The following is a 9,239-nucleotide window of genomic DNA, read 5'->3' as shown; positions in this document are numbered from 1 at the left end:
GGTGATTAATCAATCAGAGGCGCTTGCAATGACTGAGGCAGGGACTGAGCCTGTGATTCTCTGTGCATAGTAAGGTATGGTAAGGTGCTCTAAGGTGCTCTGTGTGAATGAGTGTCATGGCGGTAGTGCAACGGTGATAGTGGTCATGGTGATAGTGCAAATGAGTAAGTCCAACAGTGCAACAATGCAGAAATAAAGTAAAGTAAAGTCTATATATCTATATATTTAACTATTTAAAGAAAATGTATAAGTGTGGCCACAGTTCGGCTGTGGCATGGAGGGGGGGTTATGCATATGTGCTAATGTGCTAATATAGCACGCAAACAGTGAGGCATAAAGACAGTGGTAAAAGTGGCTAGTGGACAGACAGTATCCAAACATGGAGGGGGTGAAGAGGCAGACAGACTATGCAGAGAAGTCTATCTCTCCTCTTCCCTTAAGTGAGGCATTGAACAGTTCAATGGCCCTGGGGACAAATTACTTTCACAGTCTGTCAGTTGTGCAAGGCAGTGAGCAAAGTCTCCAGCTGATCAGGCTCTTCTGCTTAACAATAGTGCTGTGGAGTGGGTGACACTCATTGTCCAAGATGTTGATCAGTTTGTTCAGGGTCCTTTTGTCAGATAGTGAAGTGATGCACTCCAGTTCAGCTCCCACTACAGAGCCAGCTTTCCTTACCAGCCTGTCAATTCGCCCCGCATCCTTCTTCCTTGTGCTTCCTCCCCAACATACTACTGCATAGAAGAGGACGCTGGCAACAACAGACTGGTAGAACATCCTGAGGAGCTTACTGCACACATTGAAGGACCGCAGCCTCCTCAGGAAGTACAGCCTGCTCTGCCCTTTCTTGTAGAGTGCATCAGTGTTGGCTGACCAGTCCAGTTTATTGTCCAGGTGGAGACCCAGATACTTGTAGGTGCTAACCACCTCCACATTGACCCCATCAATGTGGACTGGTAGCAGAGTGGGCTTAGACCTGCGGAAATCCACCACCATCTCCTTTGTCTTTGAAGTGTTAAGTTGAAGATGATTGAGTTTGCACCATTGCACAAAGTCCTCCACCAGGCTCCTGTACTCCTCCTCCTGCCTGTTCCTGATACACCCCACAATTGCAGTATCATCAGAAAACTTCTGCATGTGGCATGACTTAGTGTTGTAGCAGAAGTCAGATGTGTACAGGGTGAACAGGACTGGAGAGAGCACAGTTCCCTGTGGCACTCCGATGCTGCAGATCACAGTGTCAGAGAGACAGTTCTTCAGTCTGACGAACTGTGGTCGCTCGGTCAGGTAATCTGTAATCCAGGTTACCAGGTGAGCGTCCAAACCCATCTGCAAGAGCTTGTCTCCCAATCTGAGGGGCTGGATGGGGTTAAAAGCACTTGAGAAATCAAAGAACATGATTCTCACAGCACTTTTCCCCTTGTCTATGTGGGAATGTGTCCTGTGTAGAAGATAAGTGATGGCATCGTCCACGCCCACTTTCTCCTGGTATGCAAACTGATAAACAAATAAAAAACAAATAATTGTATATCTTTCAGTCATTTTCTATACATTTTAGTAAAACAAAATAGCAATCTTTTCCACATGAATTCGTACAATTATTATTTAACATAAAAATAAAGAATTCCAAAAATAGTGACTGTTCATTTAAATGCTTACAAAACAAAAGGCAAATTAACCATGCATTTCCTACAGGGTTACACTCTGTTCTTCAGTCTTTATCTACACAAGCCAAAACTGTTTATACAGTAATGTGTGTGTGTGTGTGTGTGTGTGTAGGTGGAACACCTCATCCATAGCCTCATCGGAGCTCCAAGATCTTTTTTTTTTCGTTTGCTTATTGGCATGACAACAAGTACATTATCAGTGAGTAGCTTGGAAACCCCATCTGTCAAAGGCAACAACACATCAAATAATAGAACCAGAGCACAACAAAGGACAAAGACAACAGAGAGGCAACAGCAAAAGAATATGGAAACTGTGTGCGTATGTGTGTGTGTGTGTGTGTGTGTGAGAGAGAGAGATGGACAGCAATGTCTCGAGATGGTATAGTTCAGTTCAGCCTGTACCCACATACACACACAATTCACACACACACTCTGTCACATGGCCTCAGGTCATAGAGGGTGTGAGGTTGAAGCTTTGTAATTACTGAGATAATAGACCTGTTTTCCACACTAGTGGACACACACACACACACTCTGATAATAGGAATGTGTTTTCACACTGCTGTCCTCTTCAACTCCATGCTGCCAATTCGCCCACCTTGCCCTTTAGATTTTCATACACTCACACAGATGGAGAGATAGAGAGAATGTTAGATGGCTTGTAGCCAGGCCCCACTCGTATTCTCCTGCTTGCAGCTCATGTAACCATATGGCATCTCAGAGAAAGCCGACTCCTGGAGCGCACCCAGGCAGGGTCAGCTGAGGGTATCTGCAGGCCATCCAGCGCCATGCAGTCAGCTGAGTTTCTGTGGTTCTGCTCTGTGCAGCAGCTTCTGAGACCTGACCCATCATACTGTCAGCTGAGGTTCTGGAGTTGACTCGGTGTGATACAGCCAGCAGATGTTCCGGAGTTGACACGGCATCACACATTAAGCTGCGGTTCCAGAGTTGACACAGCATCACACAGTCTGTCAGGTTTTGTAAATAGTTCGGACCCAAGTGCAGAGTTAGTTCAAAAGGTTTATTCAACAGAAGAAAACAACTCCCAACAAAAAACTTCCCGTCATACGGTGGAAACTGAACAAAAGGCAGACCCTCGGTCACAAAACAGAAAATGGCAAAAGGCTGACAAACCAGAAACACAGTCCAAAGAGTAATCCATAGGCAGTAGGGGTGTGAATCTCTCATGTAAAAGACGATACGATTCGCATCTAGATACATGGGCACGATTCGATACAAGAAAAGATACATGTTTATAAAAAACGATTCAGTACGATTCGATGCGATGCGATTCGATGCAATTCCATGCAGTTCAAGAATGGAAAGCATTCTGAAAGATTTTTTATCATTTGCTCATGGTGCACATTCATTTTATATTATCAATTATCATGGTCATGGTTGTCAATTAGGAATTGAATTTCCCCTGGGGATCAATAAAGTATCTATCTATCTATCTATCTATCTATCTATCTATCTATCTATCTATCTAACTATCTATCTATAAAAATGTGTGAATATGATTATCTAAACTGAAGTTTGTTTCATATACTGTATTGAAATGAAAAAAGAATAGTCTACATTTCAGTCAAACACAGCAGCCAAATACAACATAAAAATACATTTTTATAGACTTTACAGATTTTATAGTTATATGTGATTGTTTTCATGGAGCTGTAGCCTTGTTGAGGTAAGACAATACCGAAATAAAATAAAACAGTGCTTAAGACACTCTTGGCCTTTTCTCATTTAGCCTAGCCTACCCTACAAGAATAAAATATGCCTACAAATCAATGAACTCTCTGGGCTTATTTTGTTCCAACAGTAGACCTAATGCAGAAACCTATAATGCCACAAGTCTGAGTGAATATGAACAAAATCATTGGCTAATAATTTGTGCATCGTTTTAGCAGCAAGGGCCAAATTATTATTTAACATTAAGGAAAACCCTTCAACAAAGGTAAGGCTACTCTACAGACTATCGTTGCTGTTTAGGAATGCTATAAGTGTTTAATTTCGCGCTGGATTTCGAAAAACAAAAGCCGACCGAGTGCAAGTTGTCACATGCTTAAGTTGCTGTAGATGTATGGGTAATGAGGTCATTTGACAACTTTGGGCAATGAATGTAACCAAAAAACGGCCGGTTCATTTCAGTTTTTTCCCCGATACGGGGCTTCACGTATCGATGTAGCCGTATCTTACACGTTAAAAACGGATATCTATACGTATCGGTTAATCTTTACACCCCTAATAGGCAGGCAAAGGTCAGGTCCGAGAAGCAGTCCAAAAGGCACAGACAGGCAGATAATCCAAAACGGCAGGCAAATCCAAAAGACAGGTCACAGGCAGAATTCAAACAGGCGGGTAGACAGAACAACAGGTAGAATCCAACAGAGGCTTGAAAGTGCTCAGACAAATCGCTGGGACAATCTGACAAACTGGGGCTGACGACACACAGAATAAGTAGGCCTAATTATTAGGACTAAATAAAGAACAGGTGAGCAGACAATCAGAAAGGGGCAAACAAGAAACAGGTGAGCACAAAATGGCAGACTAGGCTGACAACAGGAAGTGAACGTCTCCATGTCGACTTGCACCGCCGGACAAACGCCTGGACAGAAGGAACCGAGGCCTCAAGTTCCTGAGAAGAAAAGAGAGGTGGTTGGTAACCAAGGCAACACTGAAATGGGGAGAGACCCGTAGATGCAACAGGAAGGGAGTTGTGGGCATACTCAGCCCATGCCAGATGCTGACTCCAGGACGTGGGATTCTGGGAAGCCAGGCACCGAAGGACCCTCTCAAGGTCCTGGTTGGCCTGTTCTGTCTGGCCGTTGGTGTGAGGATGGAAACCTGATGAAAGGCTGGCAGTGGCTCCAATAAGCCTACAGAATTCCTTCCAAAATGAGGACACAAATTGAGGACCTCGTCAGACACTATGTCAAAAGGCAACCCATGGATCCTAAAGACATGGTTAACCATGAGGGAAGCCGTCTCCTTAGCAGAAGGGAGTTTAGCCAGGGGAACAAAGTGCACACACTTGGAAAATCTATCGACAATAGTCAGAACAACAGAGTTACCACTGGAAGGGGGAAGACCAGTCACAAAGTCCAATGCTATATGGGACCACGGTCGTTTGGGTACCGGGAGTGGCTGGAAGAGTTCAATGGGTGGTTGATTAGAGCTCTTGTTCCAGGCGCAGACCTGACAGGCAGCGATGAAGGCTCGGACATCTGCAACCATTCGGGGCCATCAAAACTGTTGCTGAAGAAACGCCATAGTCCTCCTAACTCCGGCATGGCAGGTCAGTCGGGAGCAGTGACCCCACTCCAAAACCTGAGGACTGACAGAACTGGGGAGAAACAAGCAGTTATAGGGGGACCACCAGCTGGAGCAGGCGTCTGTTGTTGGGCATTGTGAACCACAGATACTATATTCCAGGAAACTGCACCCACTAAACAGTGAGGAGGCAAAAATGGTGTTAGGGGCTGGAGTAGCATCAGGAACTCTAAACTGTCTAGAGAGAGAATCAGGTTTAGCATTCTTAGAACCTGGACGGAAAGACAAAGTAAAATTGAATCGACTAAAGAAAAGAGACCACCTGGCCTGGCGTGCGTTGAGTCGTGTCGCAGACTTCAAATATTCCAGGTTCCTATGGTCCGTCCACACAAGGAAAGGAACCTCAACCCCTCTAGCCAGTGACGCCATTCCTCAAGAGTGAGCTTGACCGCCAGAAGTTCTCGGTCCCCCACATCGTAGGTCCTCTCAGCAGGTGTCAACTTGTGGGAGAAAAAGGCACAATGGTGCAACTTATTGTCCTTCTGGGATAGGACAGCTCCAGCCCCTACCTCCGAGGCATCCACTTTAACAATGAACTGACACGACGGATCCGGCATGATCAGAATGGGAGCAGAGGTGAAACGCCTCTTGAGCTGCTGGAAAGCCTTCTCTGCCCCTTCCGATTAGCAAAACCTGACTGAGGATGACGTCAGAGCAGTCAGAGGGGAGGCAATAGAACTGTAGTCACGGATAAATCTCTGGTAGAAATTGGCAAAACCCAGAAACTTCTGCAGATCCTTGCGGGACTGGGGGGTAGGCCAATCAATAACTGCCTTGATCTTCGAGGAGTCCATCTCAATACCACCTTCAGAGACAACAAAGCCCAAAAAGGATGTGGAGCGTTGATGGAACTCGCACTTCTCTGCTTTTACATACAGTTGGTTCTCTAGTAACCGCTGGAGGACTAACCGGACATGCTGAACATGGTCACGAAGAGACCTGGAGAAAATTAGGATATCATCCAAATAAACAAAAACAAACTTGTTTACCATGTCTCTCAGCACATCATTGACAAGGGTCTGGAAGACAGCTGGCGCGTTGGTAAGTCCAAAGGGCATTACGAGGTACTCAGTGCCCTGTGGGTGTGTTAAATGCCGTCTTCCATTCATCTCCCTCCCTGATTCGCACCAAGTGATAGGCATTGCGAAGGTCCAATTTTGAAAACACTGTGGCCCCCTGTAACAGTTCAAAGGCAGAGGACATCAAGGGCAGAGGATATCTGAGGATTATCTGACAGTGACTTCATTGAGGCCCCGGTAATCAATGCAAGGTCTTAGTGATCCGTCCTTCTTGCCAACAAAGAAGAACCCTGCCCCTGCTGGAGAGGGAAGAGGGACGGATAATACCTGCTGCTAGGGAGTCCTCAATGTACTTGTTCATGGCCATATTCTCAGGGGGCGACAGAGTACAGGCGACCTCGAGGGGGAGAAGCTCCAGGAAGCAGGTCTATAGAGCAATCATACGGCCGATGAGGTGGTAAAGAGGTAGCCTTGGACTTACTGAAGACAGGTCTCAGGTCAAGGTATTCCTCTGGAACCATTGACAGGTCCGGAAACTCCTCAGGTAACTCAGAAAAAACAGGTAAATGGTTAAGGGCAGACCTCAGACACTGGGAATGACAGAATGAGCTCCAGCCCAAAATAGAATTATGTTGTTATGTTTGACTAGCCAAGGGTGACCAAGGACTATGGGAATCTGTGGTGAATCAATAACATAAAATGCAATCTCTTCAGTGTGATTACCAGAGAGCATCAAACTCATCGGGGACGTGATATGGGCTACCTTGGCGAAACAGGTCCCATTTAGTGCTGAGGCAGTTAGTGGAGCTTGCAGGGTGGTTACTGGAACTTCCCATCAGGCAGCCAGTGATGCGTCGATGAAGCTCTCCTCAGCCCCAGAGTCAATGAGGACAGAGGTGGTGTGTTGATGGCCCCTCCACATCACAGTTGCTTGCAGGACAGTGCGGAAGGACGGGGAGACTTTTGAGGGTAATGCGCTCACCAGAACTCCCCGCCTTACTGGTGAGCATCGTCTTTTGCTGGACAGGTTGAAACAAAATGACCACGCTGACCACAGTACAGACAGGCGTGAGAATCCAACCTTCGCTGTCTCTCAGCTGGCGAAAGTCTAGTCCGGTCTACCTGCATTGGCTCCGGAGTAGGTGGAGTGGATGACCTTGATCCTACCTCAAGGGCCTGAAGAGGGAAACTTTTCCCTCGACGAAGCTCGGTCCGCTGAGAGCTACTGGTTGTCTTCAACCGATGAAGCTGACCTAGCCGAGTGTCCACCCGGATAGCCACATCCACCAAGCCATCAAATGAGGAAGGTAAGTCACAAGGAATGAGCTTCAGACAGTCCATTGAAGAATTTATCATACAAGGCCTCTAGGTTCCAACCAGTAGAGGACGCCAGAGTGCGGAATTCAATTGCAAAGTCAGACACTGACCTGCGCCCTTGACGGAGGTTGAGGATCTCACGAGCAGCCTCCCTTCCCTGTTTTGAGCGATCGAAGACCTTCTTCATTTCATCAGTGAACTGAGTGAAATTATCCTGGATCTCCGCCCTGTTGCTCCAGATAGCCATTCCCCACTCACAAGCTCTTCCGGAAAACTGGGTGATGTAGGCGATCTTTGAGCGATCCGATGGAAAGGTCAAAGGCTGCAGTCCAAAAATCAGTTCACACTGAGCTAAGAAGGACTGACAGGATCCTGGATCTCCTGAGTAAGTCTCAGGCGGAGGCAGGCGAGGTTCTCGGGCTGAAGGAGGTGGTAGTGAAGAGGCTAACTGGAGCTGTTGTACCTTAGCAGCAAGATCGGCAGCAAGCTGTGTCTGGTGTTTCCCCAGCATTGCTCCATGCCGATCAAGAATATTCTTTATCTCTGCTGGGTCCATGGTCTGGTCAGATTGTAATGTCAGGTTTCGTAAATAGTTCGGACCCAAGTGCAGAGTTAGTTCAAAAAGTTTATTCAACAGAAGAAAACAACTCCAACAAAAAACTTCCCGTCATACGGTGGAAACTGAACAAAAGGCAGACCCTCGGTCACAAAACTGAAAATGGCAAAAGGCTGACAAACCAAAAACACAGTCCAAAGAGTAATACACAGGCAGGCAAAGGTCAGGTCCGAGAAGCAGTCCAAAAGGCACAGACAGGCAGATAATCCAAAACGGCAGGCAAATCCAAAAGACAGGTCACAGGCAGAATTCAAACAGGTGGGTAGACAGAACAACAGGTAGAATCCAACAGAGGCTTGAAAGTGCTCAGACAAATCGCTGGGACAATCTGACAAACTGGGGCTGACAACACACAGAATAAGTAGGCCTAATCATTAGGACTAAATAAAGAACAGGTGAGCAGACAATCAGAAAGGGGCAAACCAGAAACAGGTGAGCACAAAATGGCTGACTAGGCTGACAACAGGAAGTGAAACATGACAGGTGAGGGCGGGATCTTTACACAAAGAAAACAAAGGCACATGGTTGCAAATACCCAAAATGTCCAGCAGGTGTCATGAAAGCAGGAATACTGACACAGTCAGCTGACGTTACGGAGTTGACACAGCATCACACAGTCAGCTGAAGTCCTTGTGTGTCTGTGGTTCTATTCTATGCAGCTACTCATGGAGTTGACCCAGCATTGTACCATCAGCTGTGGTTCTTGTGTGTCAGTGCTTGTGTTGTGTGCAGCACATCAGCTGTGGTTCTTGTGTGTCAGTGGTTGTGTTGTGTGCAGCAGCTGCTGGTGTCCCCCCTGTCTCAAACAGTCAGGTAAGTGTTTCTTGTGTGCAGCTCACACTGGGAACCAGCTACAAACAACAGATGTTTGGGCTGGAAGAAAAACCTAAGCCATCATTAGCCAGAGAGGACCCACGACCCTGCAACCATTCTGGCCCGGACTGGGCATGCGTTGAGGCTATGGCTGTGCCTCTGGTCTGTCTGGAGAGGCACTAGCTGAGGGAGATTTGAAGTGATGTTTAGTTTCCTGCCCTCTCCATGTCTGTCTTGCCTTCTCCCTCCTTCACCACTCTCTCTTTTCTTCATGTACTGTCCCCCATTTCTCTCTCTTCTCACCTCTCTCTCTTTCTCACCTCTTGTATGGGTCCTCGAATGAAATACAGTGACCACTGCTCCTCTTCCTGCAACTCTTCTGTTAAAAAAAATATTTCTCTCTCTTTGCATCTGAGAGCTTTATCTCCCTTTGTCTCTCATTTTATCTCTTGCCTATAACCCTCACGCTTTTTCTCA

General features: G+C 46.5%; 2 long non-coding RNA genes across 2 annotated transcripts; both read left to right on the top strand.

Annotated features, from left to right (window-relative positions):
• The first annotated feature begins 2,005 nt into the window (after positions 1-2,005).
• LOC121709110 lies at positions 2,006-8,356 on the top strand. The gene is made up of 2 exons (XR_006031841.1): positions 2,006-2,639; positions 7,914-8,356. It is a non-coding gene; the product is annotated as an uncharacterized LOC121709110 (long non-coding RNA).
• Positions 2,648-3,971, top strand: LOC121709090. The gene is made up of 2 exons (XR_006031837.1): positions 2,648-2,831; positions 3,920-3,971. It is a non-coding gene; the product is annotated as an uncharacterized LOC121709090 (long non-coding RNA).
• Positions 8,357-9,239: the final 883 nt, after the last annotated feature.

The sequence above is a fragment of the Alosa sapidissima genome, chromosome 1, assembly GCF_018492685.1.
Source record: "Alosa sapidissima isolate fAloSap1 chromosome 1, fAloSap1.pri, whole genome shotgun sequence".
In the NCBI taxonomy this organism is placed as follows: domain Eukaryota; kingdom Metazoa; phylum Chordata; class Actinopteri; order Clupeiformes; family Clupeidae; genus Alosa; species Alosa sapidissima.
This window is presented reverse-complemented; position numbering and strand designations above follow the sequence as displayed.